The following is an 8,797-nucleotide window of genomic DNA, read 5'->3' on the forward strand; positions in this document are numbered from 1 at the left end:
AAGCATTTCCTGTGAGAATGAATGTCTCGTCCTGAGAAATGAATAGACAGGGATTTTTCTCTCGAGATTGTATCCAACTTTCCACGCAACAGGGTGACTGAATAGGCCATCAATTGCATTAGCATTCAGTGACAGTGTATTTCTGCATTTTTGACAGCCTCGGGTGATACTTGAGAGTAATTGAACGAAAACATGGCCGGCATCCAGGCGCGTCCTCTGGGAAAGCAAAATCCACCAAAGAATGATCCTCAGTAGACAGAAAAATTAATGACTGCCTACTCGCTGAGGTATGATTACCACGAACAGGGATGTCATTTATTCATTTACCTTGAAATCGTATGCCTTTCAACAGATATGTCTAGACCTCCATAAAAGCAAAGACGAATTCAGATTTAGATTCAGATAAACCTTTCTACAGATATGTCTAGACCTCCATAAAATCAAAGACGAATTCAGATTTAGATTCAGATAAACCTTTCAACAGTGTCTAGACCTCCATAAAAGCGAAGACGAATTCAGATTCTCTTAATGCAAGACCGCTGAGATTCAAGGACCCCTTTGAAAATCAGCCCTAACTTTGGCTAAAAGGGTAATATTTCCCATGAGTGGAGAATGAATGAATAAAAAAAAAATGCTGCTATAGCCATTAAGTGATTAGCAGTTACCGTGGCTTTCAACATCAAAAGGAAAAAAAAATTATCTTCGTCATTATCACGAAGCCTGTCTTTTCTTGAAAACACCATGATGATTCAATTTAGATATGAAAACTCTAATGTCAAAATGGCTATACGATCAACAATTTACCACGAGACTGAAAACCACACACTCAAGGTCAACCCCAGAAGAAGGGCATCGAACGATGAAACTCTGGTCTTACTTACGTATAACGTACCGAATGTAGGTTTACTTCATTTTCTTTCTCGTTCTCGTTTACATCCTGGGGGTCTTACACCCCTTCTCCCCCCCCCCCCTCTCCCTCTCTATATCTTTCTTCGTTTAACTTAGCACACATGTTGGTGCATACATCCGCCGGGGCACATTATACAAAGTTATATTTCTTTTCGTCTACCCTTGCACACGCGTGGGTGCATACACCAGCCTGCCTTCAGGGCAGAAATACACAATCTTTCGCCAAAGATCATGATAAGAAAAAATATATGTTGCATCTTCTGTTTCTGTTTATTTGGGAGGGGGGGGTTTCTGCTCATTGCCTGACTTCATTTCTTGTATAGAAAATCAACAGTTCTGAGTTTGTTTGTTTGTTTGTTCGGTTGTTGTTGTTGTTGTTGTTGTTGTTATTGTTGTTCGTTTGTTTTTTTTTGTTAAATCAATGCTAATGCTGATTACATACCAGAAATTTACATACCAAAAATACGTCAGCAGTGAGTGCAGCGCTCTTGCAGCAGCTCCTTACGTTGTGCTCTCATCTTGTGTCTAATTTCTGCGTATTTGTAAGGTGTTTCTTCGTACTTCATGCGTTTAATTACTGGTACACATTGATATATCATGTTATTCTTATTTGTGTTTTGACCTGTCTGTTTTCCCTCATTTTTCATCTTTCCTTTCGTCTTTTCCCTGTGCGCTTAGAAACATTGTATTAAGCGCATTATAAATGTAATGTATTATTATGATTATTATTAAATCAACGGTTATGCCGATATTATTTTGGTTAGAAGACATCAAAGATATTAAAGATATCACATACCATGAAAGAGTGAATGACACGGATGTTTTCAAAGTCATAACCGAACTAATTATATCCCTTGTGAAGTCACTAAACTGAATTGCTATGAATAAGGAGAATTTTGTCGCAGAAAAAAAAGAGATAACAGTGAAATCACAGATGCAGACATACTGTTATTTCCGAAGCTTGTTTGAGAAAGTTTTATCTTCTGTAGTATTTTCTGATGTAAAGATTCGATGACGGCAGTCATGTTCAGTATTGGTTGCCTTTCTATGCCTGTCATTTTTGCTCCATTCATTCCTGGAATATCAATCGCGGAAGCTTCATATTTTCCCGAGAGTATTATGTCGGACCAATGAATACCTTACTAAGTTATTGCTGTGTCTTGTGCTCCTAGTCTGAAAATAGTGATATGCACCTTCTCTCCCTCTTCTTCTCTCGCTTTTTCTATCTCTTTCTGTCTATCTATCTGTTTTTCTTTCTGTCTGTCTGTCTCTATCACACACACATACACACACACACACACACACGCACACGCATACATACATACATACATACATACATATATCATATACAAACATACACACACAGTGCTTTATTGCACGTACAAGTTTGGAAAGCGCACTCTCTCTTCTGGTAAAGACACTTGTTGAGGAAGTCGGATCTATTTTGGTTTTCCACTGAAGAGCCCTGAAAGCCTGATCGTCTTGACTGACTGCAATCTCCGTTGATCCCTCTCTCCCAACATTCTGCGTAGATTGTCGCCATTAGCGTTTCGCCTCCATGCGTTCCAACGAATGTGATGTCACACAAAGCAGTACAGTGGCTTTTTTTTTTTTTTTTTTTTTTTTTTTGGGGGGGGGGGGTCATACAAACGTCGGAACTCGTTAATAATCACCGTTGCAATTCACGTTTGTGAACGTGTTTAGAGTTGCGGTGTGTTCATACAGCCACTACATTGAGTCTCCTTCCCGAAAGCTTGCTTGCAAACAGTTCTCCTATTATACGTGAACCGCAGCTGCTGTGCCACAAATTCCATGACCTGCCAATCAACTAGGCAACTCGATTCTCGATACGCTAACATGCAAGAGTAGGCAGGTATTTGCATTCGATATGGCGGAAGGGAATACAACTTCTAGCTGCTTACGCTCCATTTCATCAATCGTGTATGAAAGGTCAAACCGCTCAAAATACATACGCGCACCTAGAAAAACTCGGTTGGAAAACGTTTCCCAATTAGGGTCAACTAGTGGCTCAACCTGATTTTAAAACATTTTCTGGGAGGGATATCATTACAAGATTTTATTTTCAGACATATAAATGTAACTCAATTAGCATGACACGTGTTCTGAGCGCGTTTATAAACGAGTTCTTTTGAAAGATATTTCTCTCTATGTGCTCAAGGACGCATGTTTACAAGATAAAGGTATATAACGTACTTTTAAGTTTCAAGACGGTTTCCCAATCTCAGTAATTCCACTTTTGCATAAAAAAGAATTCCATTGGCTAAGTTGCAGCATTCCAGAGCCATGATAACTTTCTTTTCTCTTTCTTTTGTTTCTTCTCATTTAGTTTATATTGGAGAAGATGCATCAGCAGCCATCGCTCCACGGAATAAAGTTTTTCTTTGTTCTTGTTTCTTCGAGATCACGGCTCCGAAGTAAGGTTCCAGCCATTTTCTCGGTCTTATGTTCGTTCCTTGTTCACGGTTGATTACTTGTATATTGTGCTTGTTTTGATGTAGCCGCTACGTCATTGCTTGCGCACAAAATACCCCCAGGGCCGAAGCGCTCAATTTCGTGACAACTTACAATGATAATCAATGTTGACAGGTTACTTTATTTCATCATCCAGCGGGTAAAGGTCAGGGTCTATCTACAATATTGATCTGTGCTGGGGGGAAGAAACAAATCGTACAGGCTGTTCCATCCGCATAAACTCCGTGACAACTGTCAAACCACACGGGCAGTGCGAAACCACATCGAAACTTTCTTGCTTTGTTCACATCCGTCGCATGAATTTCTCACATTTTGTCTGCATCATAATTGTTCTATCAGAACTCTTTCAATGTTTGTGTATTCCAGTATGATAATAGAATCATTACGTTTTCTGACATTGTTGACATTGATTTTGAGTCTTTGTTTGTTTGTTTGTTTGTTTTATTTCTAATTTACATTTACATCACATTTGCTACATGTATAGTGTTTTAATCACTCATTTTTTTTCTATGGTATTATTCATTTCATGTTTCATATGTCGCATTGCTAAATCCACATCGGTGACGATTCGACCGCGTTATGAAGTTCTTTGTTGATGTGGAAACGTTCTACCGTCCCTTGTCGAAATGCAAATCTTCTTATTGGGTCTAGGGCAGTTACCCCGGACCTTTCCCCTGGCCCTAATCCTTATCCTAATCCTGAACCTAATCCTAACCCTATCGTGTTTGATGATCATTTCATGTTGCATGAATATATTAGCTCTAGATGCAGGTCAGCCTCATTTGCTTTGTATAAGATCAACACAATTCGACCGTTTATTGACAAAGGAACCACTGAAAGATTAGTTGATGGATTTGTAATGTGTTACATTGATTATTGTAACAGTCTTTTGTATGGTTTACCAGACAACCAACTCCAGAAACTACAAGTTATTCAAAATGCTGCTGCGAGGCTTGTGACAAAGACCAAGACATATTATGAGTCAATATCAGCTATCTTACGTGCCTTGCATTGGCTTCCTGTCAGATCACGTATTGAATTTAACATCGTATTGCTTGTTTATCAGTGTTTCCACAAAAATTGCTCATTCTTACCTTTCAGAGCTCCTTGTAAAATATGAACCTATGAGAGGTCTTAGGTCATCACGGGAGGATTCTATATGTGATACCCTCCATTTCAACAAACTACTATGGCAAACGTAGTTTCAGCCATGCCGCCCCAGAACTCTGGAACAGCATCCCAAGTGATATAAAACATGCAAGTTCCATCAAAAAATTCAAAACGTGTTTAAAAAGCTTATCTGTTCAAAAAGTAACATAATGATTGTAAGATGATAATTTATGCAGCATTTTATTTTTTCTGTAATATCTTTTCCTGTTTATCTTTTTTTCCCCTTTAAAGTGCATAGAGACCTCGGCAAAGGTATTACGCGCTGTATAAGAACGGTAATGATAGTAATAATGATAATAGTAACAATAATAATGATAACCATAACTCTAAACCCTAAACTTAACCCTAACCCTAATCTTTGCTCCAATCTTACCACTAACCAATATTTAGCCGTGGGGTAATTGTCGGGGGGGGGGGGGTAGTTGCCCGGATGCGCTTCTTATGAATAATATGCATTACAGTCATAACAAAGAAACGCGTGGTAAGAAATGGCAGAGTCGCCAAGAGGTCCGAATAAAGACTTCGTGACAAGTAAATGTGCCCTACTTATGCAGTTTCTTATCATGGTGTCTGTGTAGCTTGTTTCGGGGGTGTATGGTGAGGGATGTTGCGCATTCGTTCTGGAAGTCATCCCTTTCTCCCCCCGTTCGTGGTAAGGCCTAAGTCTTCCTTACCCTGAATTAACCAACCACCTCCAGCAGTGTCTCGCTTATGACGTCAGAGATGACTATACCACAAGGAAAGATAGAACTCGACTTGTCCACGTGTTACAAGTGTTATTGTGTCCTCTACGTTCAGCCACTGTCTACACCCTCCACCTGTGGTCACATTACACTGTATTGAAGAAGCTGTGCGTATTAATCGCCCTTGTTTTCTGCATGTGCAAGTCGTGAAAACTTTACACAGCGATGGCCTTTGCCGTTAATGAGGGCAAACTATGAAGAAAAGAGTACACTCTATGAATTTTCTATTCCAGTAGTGATTGCCAGTACATCGAAACTGCCCAAATATATTCACCTCTACTTTTAAAGGGAAAACATAGCTCTCTCATTATTTTGATATGCCTGATGAACTATCAACTTTTGCTCTTGTATGAGCGCTCATGCATTGGAAATGTATGAAAAAAAAAAACGTCTTGAGAACACGATTTCAGTTAGGTTACTCGGGTAACGACGAAATGACGAAATATATAACCAAAAAGACTCGTCAAAAGTACTACAGTCTCAGCTCGAGCACATACCCGATAGGGGTTGCTACCTCTCTTTTGATTATCGATAATCGGCAAATCGTGCCACAACAGTAACACCGATCTTCCACGCTAGAGTGAATCGCATATTCATTTCATTTATTCATTTCATTTATTTCATTCCTTCTTTCTTTTTCGTCAAACATAACACGAAATGTATCAGAAGATATAACATAGGCATGTATTCGACTTTACATGGTAGATAATGGTTAACAAAATTAATACGAAATTATATATGCATACCGGCAAAATACAAAGTTATGTTTGGAAGAAAAAAAGAGAAAGAACTGAGAGGTTCACTGAAAAGCATGCTTGTAAATTGTGAACCACTCAAAGGATTCTTGTGAATACATTAAACTTTTTTTTTTAACAAAGACAGGAGAGAACAAGACAGTAAAAACACAAGGACATTGCATGACTTTACAGTAGGGTATACCATGACAGTAATGAAACACAAAAGAATAATGGAAAGAAAGGAGAGAAAGAAAAAGAAAATGAAAGGAAAAGCCAACACGCTGAACATCGGGATCAGAAGAGGGAATTGAGGTGCTGAACATCGGGATCAGAAGAGGGAATTGAGGTGTTTCAGCTCGATCAGCCGAGCAATGTTTATACAAATAAGATAATGTAAAAATACACAATGATGAAATCAATGATTGACGATGAACCCTTAGGCTGTAAAGACCAGCTAAGTAATGAATCGTATATATCTTAATATGAGTTAAAAAAAAAAATAACTTACGCTTAAACGAATTCAAAGATAAAGAATTTTTATATCACAACTTAAAGAATTCCAAAATCTAGGGCCAGTGTATATAAATGTATTTTGAGCCAATAACGTTCTCAGAAGGGGTAAATGAAACTCATTTGATCGCCTGGTGGGATAATTATGAAAAGATTGATTTCGCGGAAACATTGAATCAACTAGAAATGTCGCTATGGCGACTGATGCCTCCGCCATAATGCATCATTCTCCCAATAGGTGTACAATACAATGTCTTCACAATGTGTGATGACAGTTTCACATAACTGGCAGAAATATCTTGAATGTTCACTTTCCACGAACTGGGTTTGCTATAATTGTCTATTAACGAGTGCAGGTACGCATATTTGGGGAATTGAAAATTTTTACTTGACTTCTGACCGATCTTATTATAAGTTTATGCATTGAGTATAATTTTCAAGGTATGAAGAAAGAGTGTAATTACAGTACAAAATATCTTTTTTTTTGCATTTAAACCTGACCTTTGACCCTTAACGTTTGACCTTTGACCTTCTGGCTGAAAATTTCCAAGAGAATCTCCATTAAGTAATACATGTACATATATCAAATTTTAAAACTAATAATGCAATCATTGCATATACTAGTATATGAGGAAAATAGTAACATTTTGAGGAGTTGACCTTGACCTTTGACCCCCTGACTATTGACCCATGACCCCTAAATTCCCTATATAATCCCTGCCAGTCAGTACATGCATATTTACCAAGTTCCATGAAGATACATTGAACTATTTGCGAGAAAAGTGATATTGCAACATTTTCACCTAACCTTTGACCTTTGACCTTATGACATGAAACTCTCTCTGGATAATCTTTACGCAGTAGTACATGTCTACACAAAGTTTCAAGAAAATAACTGTGGGCATTGCACAGATATGGGGGAAATAGCAACATTTTTTGCATTTGACCTTGACCTTTTGACCTTTGACCTCTTGCCAATGTCACTAAAATCTACTCAACTAAGTCCCATCATACATCATCCTTGGACCAAGTTTGGTGAAAGCTGCTTCATCCAGTTTTGAGTTATCACGTAAACAGATAAATTTTAGGATTTGACCTTGATCTTTGACCTTTGACCTCTGTCCGATTTCACTGAAAAACTAATCAAGTAATTGTCCCATCATACATCATCCTCCAAGAAAGTTTGGTGAAATTTGCTCCATCTAGTCTTGAGTTATCGCGTAAACGGATACAATTTCATGATTTGACCTTGACCTTTGACCTTTGACCTTTAGCCGATTTCACCCAAAATCTAATCAAATCATTGCCCCATCATACTTCATACTTGGACCAAGTTTGGTAAAATTCCAGTAAATATTACTCAAGTTATCGCGTAAACGAAAGCGGACGGATGTACGTACGGACGTACGGACGTACAGACGTACGGACGTACGTACGGACGGACGGACGGACGGACAACCCGAAAACATAATGCCTCCGGCACCACTTCGTGGCGGAGGCATAAAAATGCTGGGAAGTGCATTTGTGTTACAATTAAACATAAACTGACCCAGCTGAAAGAAAAACAAATCTTTGATTTTTAATATCTTATATCTAACAAATAATGGATCTGCATGGGAACATGGAGAAACGCCACAAATGATACGAAGTGCCTTTTTTTGTAATAACAATAATCTATCTAATAAAGTTTGATGGGCACTACCCCATGCTAAGATTGCATAATTTGAATAAGGTAATATTAATGAAAAATACAACGTCAGCAAAGAAGACAACGGGATATGAGATTTAAGTCTATTAATAATACCAATATTACGCGAAATTATTTTACTAATATTAATAATATGAGGCTTCCACGAAAGTTTATCGTCCACTGTAATACCGAGAAACTTTGTATGAGATACACGCTCTAAGTGAACGTCATCAAAGATGATATCTGTGCGTAAAACTTCTATAAACTTACTGAATAACATATAGTTAATTTTCTGAAGATTCAGTGATAACTTATTGGCTCTTATCCATTGAGTCACTTTTTTTAATTCAGAATTAACAGTATCGACAAGAGTAATTGGATTTTGGTGGGAGAAAAAAATATTTGAATCATCGGCAAAAAGTATAAAAGAAAGTATATCAGATGATCTACAAAAATCATTTATGTAAATGATGAAAAGTTAAGGTCCTAATATACTACCCTGAGGGACGCCACATTTAATAACTTCAACACTAGAGCTGTGCTCG

The sequence above is a fragment of the Diadema setosum genome, chromosome 20 (genome assembly GCF_964275005.1).
Source record: "Diadema setosum chromosome 20, eeDiaSeto1, whole genome shotgun sequence".
NCBI lineage: Eukaryota > Metazoa > Echinodermata > Echinoidea > Diadematoida > Diadematidae > Diadema > Diadema setosum.